Consider the following 9,918-nt stretch of genomic DNA (forward strand, 5'->3'; position numbering starts at 1 on the left):
GAAATTTGAACAGCCACACTTAATTTCTTGAATTAAAGTTGAGGCTTTTCATTTGCTCCAAGAGTCACAACTTTTAATGAGTTTTATGATTTTAATTAATTGTTGTATTGATTTTGTGGCTCTTGCGAGCCCCAGGTGCAACTATAAAAGGCTGCCCAAGTTTCATTCTTCATCATCCAAGCATTCCAACATTCTCTAGTTCCATCTTGTATTTGCATTCACCTCAGAGAGCAAGTTCATTTATTGAGTTCTGCCAGCTCCAACTGTTCGAGGCCGCCGTTCTGTTGGAAAGACTGTTTTATCCTACTGAAGCTTTCACCATAGCCTGCCGGCTGCCAGTTGCAGGGCGATCTTGCTTTCAGGACAACACTAAGACGTGACTCGGTCTATTATGTCCCTCCGATACGGCTGTTTTAGTTGCCATCAACCTCGTCTTGTCACCGGTTTGCAGTCCCTTGATCTTAAAGTTATTGCTAATATTTATTTATAATATTGAGAGAGTGCTTGTGCAGTTTTAATAATTGCATTAAATATTATTGCAATTTTGGGGTTGGTTAGTTATCGTTATAATTACAATATATTCTCTGTAATTGTTGCGTACCTAGCCATAATTCAACATTCTGAAAGCAAGATAGTATGGCTACCCCCATGCCACTGTGATTAACACCGCTACTGTCATGGGAACAATGGTGACTAAGGCAACTCCCCATGTGGAAAAGCCCCACCAGTTTAATGGTGAGGACTTTAAGAGATGGCAACAAAAGATGGTCTTTTATCTGACCACTCTGAACCTGGAGTATATCTTGAAGGAAGCATGCCTAGTCACCCCGAAGGAGAATGCAACTGCGGAAGAGGTTATTGCCAAGGAAGCGTGGATGCATACGGACTTCCTGTGCCAAAATTATATACTAAGTGCCTTGGCAAACTCATTATACAACGTATACTGTACTGCCTACCTGACAGCCAAGGAACTGTGAGATGCTCTGGATAAGAAGTACAAATTGGAAGATACTGGAACTAAGAAATTCCTCGTGGGGAAATTCCTTGATTACAAGATGGTAGATTCCAAGTTTGTGGTCAACCAGCTGGAAGAACTGCAAGTGCTCTTCAGTGACTTGCTAAGTGAGGGATTGGTCATAAATGAACCATTCCAAGTTGCCGTTGTGATTGAGAAGTTACCACCCTCGTGGAAAGACTTCAAGAACTACCTCAAGCACAAGTGGAAAGAGCTATCCATGGAGGATCTGGCTGTTAGACTCCGCATCGAAGAGGACAACCGGAAGGGAGATAAAGCTCCTGTCAGGCTGGAAGCAAGAGCCAACGTGGTTGAAGATTCAAAACTTCAACCCAAGAAACAACAAGCCAAGAAGAAGAATGGGAACATGGGTCCCAAGAATAAGACCCTCACCAAGCGCATCCAAGAGAGCTACTAGGTGTGTGGCAAGACAGGCCATAGAGCCATTGACTGCCATCACAAGAAGGGACAGAGCTCTGCCAACAACCAGCGCAAGAACAGTTAGGCCAACATGATGGAGGAAGATGTCGACCTGATTGCAATTGTCACAAATGTTTGCATGGTGTCGAATGCCAAGGGCTGGTGGATAGACACTGGAGCTACTAAGCACATCTGTAGTGACAAGGCTCTGTTCGCCACATATGAAAGTGCTGACGGCTCTGAGAAGTTGTACATGGGGAATGCTTATGCATCTCCTGTGATCGGAAAAGGAAAGGTCCTGCTAAAGTGGACTTCTGGGAAGATACTCACCCTCAATGACGTGTGCCACGTGCCGAAAATCTGGAAGAACTTGGTGTCTGGAACCCTGCTGAATAAGAATGGGTTCAAGCTTGTGTTTAAGTCAGACAAGTTCACTCTTACTAAGGGGGGTATGTATGTGGGACGAGGTTATTTACTTGATGGCATGTTTAAGCTCAATGTACTAGCCCAGGTTCCCAAAAATAATGAGAATAAGAACAAGGCTTCCGCTTATTCTGTTGAGTTGTGTGATGTGTGGCACTCTCGGTTAGGGCACGTCAATTATTGTTCTCTTCAAAGAATGGTAAATTTAGGACTATTGCCTAACTTCAATGTGGACAAAGGGCACAAATGTGAAGTTTGTGTCGAGTCAAAGTTCACGAGGAAGTCGTTTCCGTCTGTAAAAAGAAACAGTGAGTTACTTGATTTAATTCACAGTGATCTATGTGACATGAAAAGTACTCCTACTAGAGGTGGGAAGAAGTACTTTGTCACATTTATAGATGATTGTAGCAAATTCTTCTATGTATATCTATTGCATAGTAAAGACAAGACCTTAGATGTCTTCAAGACATATAAGGCAGAAGTTGAAAATCAACTTGGGAAGAAGGTGAAGGTGCTGAGATCAAATAGAGGTGGTGAATATGAATCATCGTCACTCTCTGAGTTTTGCAAGGTTAATGGTATAATCCATCAAACCACAACACCGTATATACCACAACAAAATGGTGTAGCTGAAAGGAAAAATCGAACATTGAAGGACATGGTTAATTGCATGCTTAACAATTCAGGTTTACCCCACAACTTGTGGGGGGAGGCTTTGCTTACAGAAAACTTAGTTTTGAATCGAATTCCACATAAGAAGATTGACAAATCTCCTTATAAAGTGTGGAATGGGAAGCAACCCTCGTATAAAATCCTCAAAGTGTGGGGGTGTTTGGCTAAGGTGCAAGTTCCTTTACTGAAAAGGACTAAACTTGGACTAAAGACGATAGAGTGTGTCTTTATTGGCTATATGCTGCATAGTGCGGCCTATAGGTTCCTGGTGATAAAATCAGAAATTCCTGATATTAATAATAACATCATAATGGAATCTATAGAAGTGGAGTTCTTTGAGAACATATTCCCTTTTAAGGAAGAAAGACACAATGACGGTGGTTCCAAGAGGAAGTATGAGGCGAGCTCTCCTGAGGGTCAAGTTGGTCAGGAGACCGAGGTTGAACCTAGAAGGAGTAAAAGAGCTAAGAAAGCTACTTCTTTTGGACCAGATTTTCTAACCTATATGGTAGAAAATGAGCCTCAAGCTTTTAATGAGGCTATGACATCGTCAGATGCACCGTATTGGAAGGAGGCCATCAATAGTGAGATAGAGTCCATTATGCAAAACTAGACATGGGTGTTGGTTAACTTACCTCCGAGAAGTAAGCCAATTGGGTGCAAATAGATATTTAAGAAGAAACTAAAGGCTAACGGTACTATTGATAAGTACAAGACCCGTCTAGTAGCTAAAGGCTATCGCCAAAAGGAAGGGCAAGACTTCTTCAATATCTATTCTCTAGTGACGAGAATCACATCTATAAGGATGTTAATTGCAATCGCATCGTTACATAATTTGAAAATTCATCAAATGGATGTAAAGACTGCATTTTTAAATGGAGACTTAGAGGAAGAAATGTATATGGAACAACCCAAAGGGTTTGTTGTAAAGGGACATGAAAAGAAAGTGTGCAAACTTATAAAGTCCTTTTATGGACTGAAACAGGCGCCAAAGCAATGGCATGGGAAATTTGATCATACTATGCTTGCAAATGGGTTCAAGATAAATGAGTGTGATAAATGTGTTTATGTTAAAACCATAAATCACGAGTGTGTCGTTGTGTGCCTGTATGTGGATGATATGCTGATAATGGGCACTAATAGAAATGCCATAGAATCCACAAAATGGATGTTGAATTCCAACTTTGATATGAAAGACTTGGGTCTTGCTGATGTCATTCTTGGAATTCAAATAACTAAGAATGCCAAAGGGTACATACTTTCTCAATCACACTATATCGAGAAAGTGTTGTGTAGATTTGGTCATTTCGAGAGTAAGCCCGCAGTTACTCTGTTTGATCCAAATTCTAAACTAAAGAAGAACAATGGTGAAGGTGTATCTCCATTGGAATATGCTAGGGTCATCAGAAGTTTGATGTACATCATGAATTGTACAAGACCCGATATTGCCTACTCGATAGATAGGTTGGCAAGATACACGAGCAATCTTGGACGTGACCATTGGGATGCTCTGGTCAAGATACTCAGGTACTTGAAGTACACGTTAGAGTATGGGTTGCATTATACGAGGTATCCACCTGTACTGGAAGGGTTTAGTGACGCTAATTGGATCTTTGATAGTTTGGAGACTAAATCGACCAGTGGGTATGTGTTTACCTTAGGTGGAGCCGCTGTATCGTGGAAGTCTTCAAAACAGACATGCATTGCGCGGTCTACTATGGAGTCTGAGTTTATCGCTCTAGATAAAGCAAGTGAAGAAGCTGAATGGCTTCAAAATTTCCTTGAAGACATTCCACTGTGGCCTAAGCCTATAAATGCCATATGTGTCTACTGTGACAACTTAGCTGCTTCTATGCGAGCTAAAAATAGTATCTATAATGGAACGTCGAGACACATAAGGCGCATGCATAATTCTGTCAGGCAGTTGCTCACCAATAGGATAATTTCCATTGATTATGTGAAGTCGAAGGAAAATTTGGCAGATCCTTTGACAAAAGGAGTGACGAGGAACCAAGTCACTTCTACATCGAAGGGAATGGGATTAAAGCCTGTGAAATGAATTACCCGGTGGTAACCTAACCCATCTAACTGAAGATCCCAAGATCTGGGTTAAATAGGCAAACTGACTGGGATAATTCATAGTTTACACACCAAGGAACTTATAGTTCCTTCCCCGTTCCGGTAATGAAAGTGTGTATTCTGTTGATGGTACAGGTAATATTGGTATCTTGTTATAAGAAGAGTATTAACAGAGTACTCTTAATCAATTATTACCTATGTGAAAGTAGAAGTGGGTCGCTTCTATGAGAATTGTTCTAAAGGCTTGGGTTTTCTAGAGCTCTCATGAATTCAGGATACTGTCCAAGACCAAAATGGACACAATCGTATAGAACTCAAAGGTGTAAGATGAGTTGTATGTGATATATGTTGTCTTGATTTACCACTAGAAGGGTAGTTCAAGAGCTAGGCTCACTACTTCTTCGGTAAGTTTGACAGATACTCACTAAGGGAGGTTCAAGTCCAAAAGACACCTTGCCTGATGCATAACTTGTTATTTGCTCTCTGTGGCATCGTGTCGGTTTATTTGGTTTGGCACACTTACACTCATATGGGGGATTGTTGGGCCCGTGTGTGTGAGTGTAAGTGTATTTGTTGGATTTATTATTTGTTGTTTATAGAAATTTGAACAATCACACTTAATTTCTTGAATTAAAGTTGAGGCTTTTCATTTGCTCCAAGAGTCACAACTTTTAATGAGTTTTATGATTTTAATTAATTGTTGTATTGATTTTGTGGCTCTTGGGAGCCCCTGGTGCAACTATAAAAGGCTGCCCAAGTTTCATTCTTCATCATCCAAGCATTCCAACATTCTCTAGTTCCATCTTGTATTTGCATTCACCTCAGAGAGAAAGTTCCTTTACTGAGTTCTGCTAGCTCCAACTGTTCGAGGCCGTTGTTCTATTGGAGAGACCGTTTTATCCTGCTGAAGCTTTCGCCATAGCCTGTTAGCTGCCAATTGTAGGGTGATCTTGCTTTCAGGACAACGCTAAGACTTGACTCAGTCTATTGTGTCCCTCCGATACGACTGTTACAGTTGCCATCAAACTCGTCTTGTCACCAGTTTGCAGTCCCTTGATTTTAAAGTTGTTGCTAATATTTATTTATAATATTAGGGGAGTGCTTGTGCAGTTTTAATAATTGTATTAAATATTATTACAATTTAGGGGTTGGTGAGTTATTGCTTTATTTGCAATAAATTTATTTATAATATTAGGGGAGTGCTTGTGCAGTTTTAATAATTGTATTAAATATTATTACAATTTAGGGGTTGGTGAGTTATTGCTTTATTTGCAATAAATATATTCTGTAATTGTGACATACCTAGCCATAAATTCAACAATGTGTACCATCCATCTCACATATTTCTTTATTCACAATTCCCCGGGTTAAAGTTTATCCTTTCCTAATAAACTAGCCAAGTTTCTCCCGTAAACAGCAACATGAGGTTTGGCTATTACTTGAGATTTGAGAACCATTGAACTTTATTCGGTATATGATCTAGTCACATGAGCAGGGGGATGAGTTTCTTTTTCATGCATCATAATTGATATAATTTGCCTTTAGTACAAGCAACATGCAGCAGTTAGTTTAAGTCCAGCTTTGGTTTGAAGTTGTAATTACTTCGGCTCTAATTAGGCATAAATTTTTTTCCTTGACAAGCTGCGCTTAAATTTACTTTCTACCTAAATTTTATTTTTAAAAACGAAAGATGAAGGAACAGGGTGTCTCCCTGCTCAGTTGAGCATACAGATAGACATTCTAATATAGTTCATGCATTGGAGGGTGTTCACTCCCACATCAAGCAATTTGGGAACTGCCACGCTAAAGGAGCTGCTCCAAAGTGAAGCTAAAGAGAGATGGTAAGGCATGCAGCCGCACGGTGAGCACAGAGCGAACTATTCTTTTGCCTTTTACTAAAGAATACTGTGTGCTCGCTGCAGATAGCGGCATACGCCTATTTTTGGAGGGGCTTTCCCTTTCTGGGTGAGCTCCCAACAATGCCAGTTTCAATTTATAATGTGCCAGTTAATGCCCAGTTATGCTTTGCATTTGCTTGTGGTTACTCATATCTTGCGTTTCCGCCAGTAGAAAAGTCAGAGTTGAAAGTACAGGGGCAATTTGCGGTTTAAGAGTACCAATGCCAAACAGGCCCTGCCCTCTCGTATAAATTACAATAGAAAATTGGGTGTTGATGTTATGGTTTTTTTTGGTAAGTACATTAATGTTATGTTGACTTGGTGTGCTTTCCATTAGATATTTCATTGAAAGGTTTCCAACTCACGGATCCAAGTAGATGGACGCCTCAGAAGTCAGAAACGCCACTGTTCCACTGTTCCTGACCAAAGTGAAGGCCGCAAGCTGCAAAACTCTGGGAAACCGAAATCCACGGAAACATAGGCTTAATTTTTTTTTTTTTAATTACGTGCCATCACTCGTCTCCCGTTAAACTCTTTCCAAAGTCATCACGAGATAGGTAAATCAGAAATATATCTGGGTGATCAGGATGTTTTATTTTAATTTTTTTAAATTTATATTTACTGACACTTACTAAGAATCACTCTAAAAAATATACATTTTTTTTTTCTTCCAAAAATCAATCCCACACTGGCAATTTACCGCCCAGCTATGCGCCTGGGGGCAACATAGGCTTAATTTCATTATCAGTGAGAGAGAAGAAGGGCTTGTTCAAAGCCTTTCAGTTTGGTACCCATATGGTGTTTGGCAAGAGGACCTTTGCCCCATCTGAATGGTTCCTGAATCGTTTTTAAATTTTAAAATAATTAATTAATTAAATTTAATTTATTATTTTTTATGAAATTTTATATTTTTGGGACATGGGCAAGTGAAAAATTTTAAAATTTTATTCTAAAACATGAAATGGGATATTAAAATGTTATTCTAAGTGAAAAGATGATTGGGATATTATTACCCAAAGCCAAACTTTGGTCCTTCGCCCTTTTTGGCCCTTTACTAATTTATTGCAACAACCACACTATCATCTGATTACATACATAAAAATATTTTATATTTTTTATGAAAAATTAAAACAAACACAAAATAAATAAAAACTACTAATAACGATAATTACAAAATTTGAATGTTACTAATGCGGATAGAAATTACACTAAATATAATATAATTACTTGTATGCCAAAGTAAGAACCGATGTGGCGTCTGAATATATCTCCTTTGTTGAGATTACATTTGCTCTTTTCAAAATAATTGTTAGGATTGTCTAGTGACATTTGTGAAAAGACTTTTCAATAGCTAAGTTAAAAACTTGTCGAAAAGTAAGAAAATCAATAAAGAGAGAACAAAATGATGACTCTGAGTGAAGTAAACATTTGTTGGTTTAAACTTCTAATATTGGTTTTATAGCTAACTGTCACAAAGTGGTTAGGTAATATGTGAGCAGATGGAACGTAACATTCAGCTCTTCTTGTAATAAAATAATTAATTTAATTTTTATTGTTATAATTCTTCTCTTACCTCCTTTAGTAAACACATGTTTTTCAGTTAAGTAAGTTAATCCAATGACCATTAGAGAGACTTGCCCTTAATTTATTTAAAAATATAATTATTTATTTTAAAATCAAGATTAATGATGATAATTGAAGTTTTAATGCACATTTTTAGATTAAATCTCACTAATATTACTATTTTATACTCTTTTTGAGTTATCTTTTATCTTATTCTTAGATTAATCTTATTCTTAGATTAAACCCCAAGTACTCTTCTAAAGACCAACTTCCACTTAGGCTTACATAGTCTTTTGAAAGATTCTTTGGGGACTAGTTTCTCTAAAGATCTGACTAGTTTTCCGACCTTTAGGGGATTAGCTTCCCCAAAAGCTTGGTCTTCCTAAAGCCTAACCCAGTGATGATTGTACAACCTCACCTTAAGAGTCATGTCATGTGTTGTTGTGCATGTGTGCCATGTGTCTCAGTCTTTCGAGGGGAATAAATATTCCTCAACCCTTCACTTTTTGGATCCTTCTACTAGATCTAAAGACTCTCCCTTACTCTTTCGCGCATACCTCTTCCGAAGAGTCCCTACTTTTCTAAAGGCACCATCCACATCGCACTACATCTGCATAACCACTTTCACACTATGGATATATCTGACTTAGGCATCGAAGGGCCTGCGCTAGAAAAATCTCTGCATTCTTTCTTACTATCTTCTGTCTTACAAATCAAAAGACTTGAAGCTTTCCTGAAGACATCTCCAAAAAACCTTTCTACAATTCCCTCGAAAGACCTTTCTACGATTTTAGACACCTGAACACCCTTTTAAAGCCACCCTTCTGCAAGACCCTCACCGAATGACCTCTTCTAAGCAAACCTTACTCTTCCACTTGGCCCTGTCGACTTTCTGCTGAGCTTTTCCAAAACAAACGAGTTCCAATTATTGTATTACAACAACAATTTCAAGACATTATTTAACCTTTTGAAAAGTTATATGAAGTTGACTATTAGAGTTCCACTCCTAATGTGACACATCTCTATATCTTAGGTATTTGACTAATTAAATTTTCACCTTGATGACTGCAATATATCCAAAAATCATTTGATTTTATTAAGGTTTGAACTTCATGAATTTGATTCTAAGGTAGTTGGTTTTACCGATTGATTACACTATGTAGTCATTTTCAAATTAGACATATCTTTTTCTAGAAAAATCTAATAGATGTGAAACCAAGTTTTTTAGAAATTAGACTTCTTTATTCATTTTTTAAAGTTTTTTTTATAATCTAATAAATTGTCTATCGTTGTTAGAAAATCATCAGAACATAGTGTTCTGTTTCAAACCATTTGGACATCTTTCATGAAAAAATTCACGACTAAATGTAAAAAAAAAAAAAAATCATTTTCCAATTATTCTTATGCCAAAAGTTTGACAACACATCCTAATTTCTAGAAAAAAAAAATATATAATTAAAGACATAAACATACATTAGAAACTCCATTTTAAGTCAAAATAATAAGCATGTGTCGATTTCTCATTTCAAATATTCATAAAAAATATACTTTACATCTCAACCTTTCAATGATCTATATATTACTATATAGAGATTCATTTTCATACATAACCCTACCAAAAATGAAACCTATATATTTTAAAAGCAAATAAGAACATAGACTTCTAATATGTGACCAAAACCAATTAAAATGTTCATCCATACCTCGTATTCAAAAACCATATTCCTTCATTTAACAATCTTCCCCTAGTTATTGGAAGAACCACTCCCACATTTACATATATGTACATTTAATAAAAGAAAAATACATTTGGGGTAATTTATACATTTATCAAACAATGCATAAACA

The 9,918-nt window shown here is 37.4% G+C and overlaps 1 non-coding gene across 1 annotated transcript; it reads left to right on the forward strand.

The window, feature by feature from the left end:
- The first annotated feature begins 6,461 nt into the window (after nucleotides 1-6,461).
- LOC127802959 (U5 spliceosomal RNA) lies at nucleotides 6,462-6,580 on the forward strand. Its single transcript, XR_008023406.1, has one exon. It is a non-coding gene; the product is annotated as a U5 spliceosomal RNA (small nuclear RNA).
- The last annotated feature ends 3,338 nt before the right edge of the window (nucleotides 6,581-9,918 follow it).

Source organism: Diospyros lotus, chromosome 5, assembly GCF_014633365.1.
Source record: "Diospyros lotus cultivar Yz01 chromosome 5, ASM1463336v1, whole genome shotgun sequence".
Taxonomy (NCBI): domain Eukaryota; kingdom Viridiplantae; phylum Streptophyta; class Magnoliopsida; order Ericales; family Ebenaceae; genus Diospyros; species Diospyros lotus.